Source organism: Zea mays, chromosome 5, assembly GCF_902167145.1.
Source record: "Zea mays cultivar B73 chromosome 5, Zm-B73-REFERENCE-NAM-5.0, whole genome shotgun sequence".
NCBI lineage: Eukaryota > Viridiplantae > Streptophyta > Magnoliopsida > Poales > Poaceae > Zea > Zea mays.
Window position 1 is genome coordinate 113,799,407 of NC_050100.1, and position 6,877 is coordinate 113,806,283.

Below are 6,877 nucleotides of genomic sequence, written 5' to 3' on the forward strand. Positions count from 1 at the left end.
TTGAAGTCAGGCTTGATGAATTGGCTGCTTTATCGCAGCTCAATAGTGACGAGCATGTGCAGCTTCAAGGCCTCCTCAAGGTTGCCATTGATGGCCCCTGTTATGACTCTACACAACCATTTACATTGAGGTTGTCATCCCACGCTAAATGGAGTGCTTGGCAAAAGTTGGGGAGCATGCGCCCCGAGATTGCTTTGGAAAAATATATTAATCTTTTGTCACAAGTTGTACCAAGGTGGTTGGGAAGTGAAATCATGGACACTAAGAAATATGAAACGGAATGTTATTCTGTTGGGTTCATCTCCAGGGCTGATACAAGTGATCGACAAAATCAGTGGGGAAGTGAAGATATTAACAGCATGAGAAAAGATGGCAGGAATATGCTATTATTCTGGAGCACTGAGAATGTTGATCGTGCCTTAGAACCATATCTGATGAGCAACCACAATCCCCAAGAAAACACTGAAGAGGAGTTCCTTCCATGTTCAGTATGTGAATTTATTGAGGATCCAATGCAGCAGAAATATGGTGGGTCTTCTCTATTTGGAAACCAAGGTTTGGGGTTGACAGGCTATGGGGTGTTGCCTCTGAAACCTCATGTATGTTCTGAAATGCCAGCAACACGGATAGAGCACGAGGTGCTAGGGCCTCCAGTGGTTGCAAGAGGTACTGCAGCTCCAATGTCTACTGAAATGTCTCTTGTTGGTGTTAGGTGGGATGTCGAATTGTTTCCTGATCTCGGTTCACATGATGGATTGTTCTGGCAACTAGCACAAGGCAACGAGTTCATGAGTAGTCATGAGAACTTGATTATATTGTTCAAGAACTATTTCAGACGTCGGAAGCTCAAGTCCATTACAGTTGGGGTTGCTTGCAAGGCAAATTTCTCTACACGAATTTGGGATCCAGGTATCCACAACTCAATAAGACTAATGTTCACTGCATATATTCACAAATTCTTCAGAGATGATAGCTCAAAACTGTGAAGATCAAATACGGGGTGCACTTGTATGATATTACGACTTCTGGATTGGATGAAGCTTGTGATCCCAATATAGTTTCAAGGATACAGAAAATTCGAAATGGACACATCATGCTCTACAGTACGAAACATGAGGTTGCTTGGGGACAAGCAACGTTTCATCGGGGCGGTAATGTAACATCCGGCTGTCAGGTCTGAAGATTGGAGTGGAGAGCTGGAGGTAGTCTGAAACTCTAAAGAAGAAAGGTGACGACTGAATGAGGGAGAGTGGGCCGTTTTGGGCTATTTTGTGTTGGCGTATTTGTTGGGCCAAGTTCAGCTATATAGAGATGACTCCGAAAGGATGTAAAGGAACAGAATAGAAAATACTAGAAGGATTACCTCTCTCGCGTGCGTGCGTCTTCTTCGTTGGAGGCGGCGTCTATCGAGCTCACGTCCTGGCGATCACGCCGGTGGCCAGGGGCATGACAGGCGCACACGCACTCCAACGGCGCCGTCTACGCCAACGGCACCACCGAGATCCCCTCCCCTTCTGCTGCCAGGCAGCCTTTCATCATCGGTAGGTTGTCATGCGACCCCTCCCTGCAAGCGTTCACCGCTCTAGCAGGTGGAATGACCGGCTCGGTCCCGCACTGTCTCGGTTTCTCGTGCTGGCTATCCACTCCTCATTTGATGGTGCTGAACTGCTGATTCAGAAGTTCTGCTTGATTTTCTCAAAGGGGTTTCTGGAGAGACGGCGTTGGGGAAGACGACGGTGTGCGACATGATTATCCAACAGCTGCACGACCACCGCGTCGTGCTCGTTAGCCAGGTGTGTGTGGTCAGTGCCTCAGTGGTCACTGCTGTTTCTGCGGCTGGATTGTTTTGGTTTAAGAACATGCTGCTGTCAAGCCTGGCCCTGTACTTCCCTGGTTTTGTATAGTGTATTCCGTTATGCAGTTAGAACTGTAAGATCAGAGGATAGCTAAACATTCTTGTATCTGCATGGAAATGCTAGTGAGGCTGTGTAGTGTGCAGTCTGCAGTGTGCACACATTTCCATTTTGACTAGCTTGTAAGCCACGTTAGTTAGAATTGACAAATATGGATTAGGTTTTACAAGTCGTTAAAACCAATTTAATGGCGATAACTTCTGAAGAAACACTGTTGAAATTTGAAACTCATTTCAAGCTTGTCATTTTGCAGGATTCATTCTACTGTGGTCTAACCGCTGAAGAGTCTGCACATGCACAAGACTACAATTTTGATCACCCTAGTACTGCATTTTCTGTTTCGTGTTCCCTGCTTGTGGTAGCTATCTGAGCTGAATTGAATTGTTGACACGTGAAATGGACGGTATTCTTTGCTTGCAGATGCATTTGATACAGAACAACTTATGGAATGCATGAGAAATTTGCTGTTTTGCCACTCTCAAATTTGGCTGTCTGTTATTATGCCATCCCGTGTCTATGACTGGTGGGACCGTCTGTGTCTATGATTTGTGGGTCCGATGACATACTGGCGAAGGCCACAAATGATAATGGCAAAATTGCCAATGGCTCGGAATGCATGGTGCAGCTGAAACGTGCTCAACCTGCAAATGTTCCTATATATGATTTCAAGAAGCATCGACGGTGTTCTGAAACCTTTAGGAAGGTAGCAGTCACTCAGAAGCTTACCAGCATGAAAATTTTGCCAATCCTTCTCTTTTACGTCTGTTTGATGAGATGACTGTTTCAGACTATGAACGTAATTCCAATCAAATTGCCTTTATGTGCTCTTTTAGAGCAATTGCAACTTCATTTTTTGTCCCTCTTTATCTGCCCCAGATGGGCAATCTACAGCAAAGCAAATAAATTGGAGGTTTGCTTTTTGTTATTGCCATATTATATTTTTTATGTTACAGATATAAATATTGGTATAAATCGACACACTCAAAAATTAGCATCGTAAAATTCTGAACATTAGGTAAAACAAGAATACCAATATACATAAAGAAATTGAATTCTTATTTGTTCTGTTTAAAAGTAGGAAGCTCGTGCGATTGTAAGCTAGTATACTTCGCAAACCTTTTCCTAATTAAGTACCCGATCCAATATCATTGTCAGGTCAAAGCATCAAATGTCATTATTTTGGAGGGCATTTTAGTCTTCCATGATCAGAGAGTTCGCAATCTAATGGACATGAAATTTTTTGTAGACACAGGTTTATCCTCATTGTTACTGTATCATTTGTTTTGTTACAGCAATTATGAATTGCTCCTGAATGTATTCAGCTGAAACATTGTTCATTTATTTTATTGGGGGTCTGTGATGCACCAATCAGATACCGACATTAGGCTTGCTCGGTGAATCAGACGTGATACAGTTGAAAGAGGAAGAGATCTCGTCTCAGTGCTTGACCAGGTAGTCCTTTTATTTTTATTTTACCTTGGGTTTATAACTCTGGCTTATATATGCGCTTTTCATGTTTCCTTTTTTTCTATACAAGTGCTTGTATTGTAACATAAAATTATGATATAACTTAACAAATATCATTTGTACATGTATATTAGACCCATGTAGCTACCTTGCCGACGCATGAACGAGAAGACGGGTTATACTTTGTCGAAACCCTCTTCGCTAGTGACCATCACTCGTCACTGTAACCCGATGGTGATCGGCGGCCGTGAGCTTCCATGTTATTGTGTTATGATACTTGAGACTTTTATTATGACTATGTATGAGATATTGTTTCTTATTAGTACTGGATGATGAGATGTGTCTTATTATGGTTATGGATGAGACTTTTGTACTGTAATTGATGAGACTATGGATTTAAATATTGTTATGTGATTGTGTGTGAGTTGTTTTATGTGAAAATATATTGTGCTATATAGCTGTTGATATATTTGTTATGTTATGGAATGTGGTGTAAAATAAAAATAAACAACATTTGTAATGCTGGTCAAATTAACTTCCTAGATGCTTATTGGGCTGTAGGAAGTTACCCAGCTAACTTCCTAGGGGCTACAGTCAGCCGTAGGAAGTTAGTCCGCTGACGGCGTTGACGGCGTGAAACTACTAACTTCTGAGAGGCTTCTTTGGCTGTAGGAAGTTAGCTAACTTCCTAGAGGGCTCTAGGAAGTTAAGCTAACTTCCGACAAAAAATTTCCGAGAGCCAAACTTCCGACGGAATGGCTTAACTTCCGAGAGTTTAGCTAACTTCCTAGAGTTTAGAGCTAACTTCCTAGAGTTTAGGCTCTAGGAAGTTTACTATTTTGGTGTAGTGGTTGTCCTAGGAATTTGGGGTCAAAATTAATTAGGAACTGTACTGGACAAAAATAACAAAAACTAGGGCATAGGGGGCATATTGCACTACACCTCTTATCTAGAAGTGGAAACTACCCTAATGGGTATTTTTCTTGGTATCTAGGTGCAATAATAGAGAATTAAGCCAAATTTTACAAGGTTTTACTTAGTGGCCTTTTATCTAGGGTTTTTCAAATTTAAGACTAAAGAAGCACCTATAACAAGCTTGCCCTCTAAGAAGTGTCAAACAACAAATTTAGAAATTTTCCTAAGTTTGTTTTAGCACAAGAGCAGTAATTCTCAAAATCGGGGGTTTATCTCTTTAGGGATGATTTTCCATTATTTTCTAAAGTTATGCTTGTTTTGTCAAAATAAAAGGTTTCTATTCTTTTTCTTCCTAGACCAGGGTGGTTTGTATTTTTCCAAGGTTTTACATCATCTACTTAGTCTTGGAAAAATAGTGAGTTCCCTGGTTTCACTTATTTATTGTTTTTCTTGCTTTTATTTAGTTAAGGCTCTAAATAGTTTTAAGTGGTTAAACTGTATCAAAAGTTCTAGATCAGAGGGTTATACAACTTTATACATTGATAAATTCTATATTGCTTCTACTCAAAATTCCTTAGGCCTAATGCATACTTATTTTTCCCTTCTTATTTTGAAATGGGCAGATTATGATTCTAAATCAAAATTCCTAGAAAAGTACAGAGACCACATGGTTATATATTTTTAATTTAAAGTTTGACTTGTCCAAAGTATTGCAAAATTGGTTCTACCATTTTGGACTCCTATTTATTTAGTTATGCATTTCCTAAGTTCTTTGCAGATTAAATAAGCATTTAAATCAGAATAGAAAAGGAAAATCAACTTGCATCGAGGCCCCTGACCTTTTCTTAAGCTTTTTCTTTAAAATAAGTCATTCTGCTACTGTTCACATGAGTCCTAGTCTTTGCAGGAACCCCCTGCTTTTCCCTCCCCTTAACCTGCAGTCCTTAGCTCATCGGAACAGTGACCGCGAGGAAAATCAGGGCGGAGCGGTAGGGTAGTGTTCCAGGCGGGTGGTTGGAGAGGTCGGGAATGTTGTGGGGATCACGTTGATGGTCGGGTCGTGACCAGAGTTGACCGGAGTTGTCTAGGCCACGTCTCTCGGTGGCGGAGCTCGATGGCGACTTCGATTCCGGCTAGTCAGAGGCAGTAGCGTTCGGTCAGGTTGGCGGGAAGCTTCATTAGGTGACGATGGAGCTACTGATCCAAGGAATTGGATGACAGTGAAGGGTGGAGCTCAGGCCACGTTCACCGGCGGGCGCAAGGAATCTGACAAGGCCGATTTCCCTGTTCAGATGGGGTAGAGCTCCGGCTCGAGCTTGGCGAGGCTCTACGAACCTTTGGGGAAGCTGGAGTGGGCTGGGCACGGTGGCTGGCTCTTGGGGGGCGACGATGGCGCGTGTAGAGCTCACGAGAGTTAACAATGTCTCTAGCGAAGCTAGGCACTAGATTAAGGGAGCAACAGAGGGAGCAACCGATGGGTTGGGCAGCCTTTGCAGGCGCAAGCATGGCACGGGCATGGAAGTGTCTAACCGGTCGTGCGGGGGCGCGCGCGGGCAAAGCCCATTCGTCTCCTGCCAGCCGGCGTCGAACACCTAGCACTAGCGTGTTTGGCCATCTTCCCTCACGTGTAGTCACCTGTGTGATCCTTATCTTAGCAAAAACCTTATCTAAGATTTGATGCTTATACTTTAAGCTAGTTATGCTGTATGGGGTCACTAGATTTTGCTTACTGGCTGCGAAGATATGGAGGGAAAACTGGTTTGTCCCAGCCTAAACCCGAGGAAAATCTTGCGCCAAGTCATGTCAAATGGTTTGGTTTTCAAACATTTCTTGGGTATGCCTAGGGTAGTTTGGCGCCACTTTGTCAATTAGAGCATATGGTTTTGAGTCTTGTAGCTAATTTAACATGTAGGGTTTAGTTAGGGGCCGAAAATGGATTAGGGTTTTTTCTATTTTTTCTTTTGCTTCTCCCACTTAATTGACTTGTCTGGGGCTTTTGAAGAATCTATTTGGGGTATCACGCTTACTAACTTTTATAGGGTAAATAGTGAGCTACAACTTTTATTAATGTTCTAGTTCATGATTGTAACACCCCAGGTGTTTATCGTCTGCTCGACCATGAATGCGTACTTTAACACGTGGTAGCGGTGAATAACAGTCTCCTTGTCTTAATTTGTTTCGTGTGTCGCGAGTTTGACATCATTTTATTTTTATCTATCTGGACTCTTCCTCAATTTTCGTGATGTTCAGAACATAGTTGTTCCAAAAATCGGTGCGTCCGGTGATTATTTAAGGTTCATCGCTCGTGCAAATACGAATTTGGAAATAAGGGCAAGTGCATGTGGGCCCAATAACTTGGGAGGTTCTGCCACAACTGGTATCAGAGCAGGATTAAGTTTATACTGTCACATACTTATTTTCAAAACAAAGTTTTGGTTTTGGAAAACCTATTTTCAACTAAACACATTGTTTGGTTTTGAAAAACAGATTTGAAAAACTATAATGCTAGCGACATCCTCTGTTAAGCCCTAAATTAAGGACTATCAGGTGGCCTAGTTCAAAACAATAACCCATAACCGAGT

General features: G+C 42.1%; 1 long non-coding RNA gene across 1 annotated transcript; it reads left to right on the forward strand.

Annotated features, from left to right (window-relative positions):
- Nucleotides 1-1,369: 1,369 nt before the first annotated feature.
- On the forward strand, nt 1,370-2,681 carry LOC111589281 (uncharacterized). Its single transcript, XR_002748274.1, has 3 exons — nt 1,370-1,541; nt 1,702-1,793; nt 2,167-2,681. It is a non-coding gene; the product is annotated as an uncharacterized lncRNA (long non-coding RNA).
- Nucleotides 2,682-6,877: the final 4,196 nt, after the last annotated feature.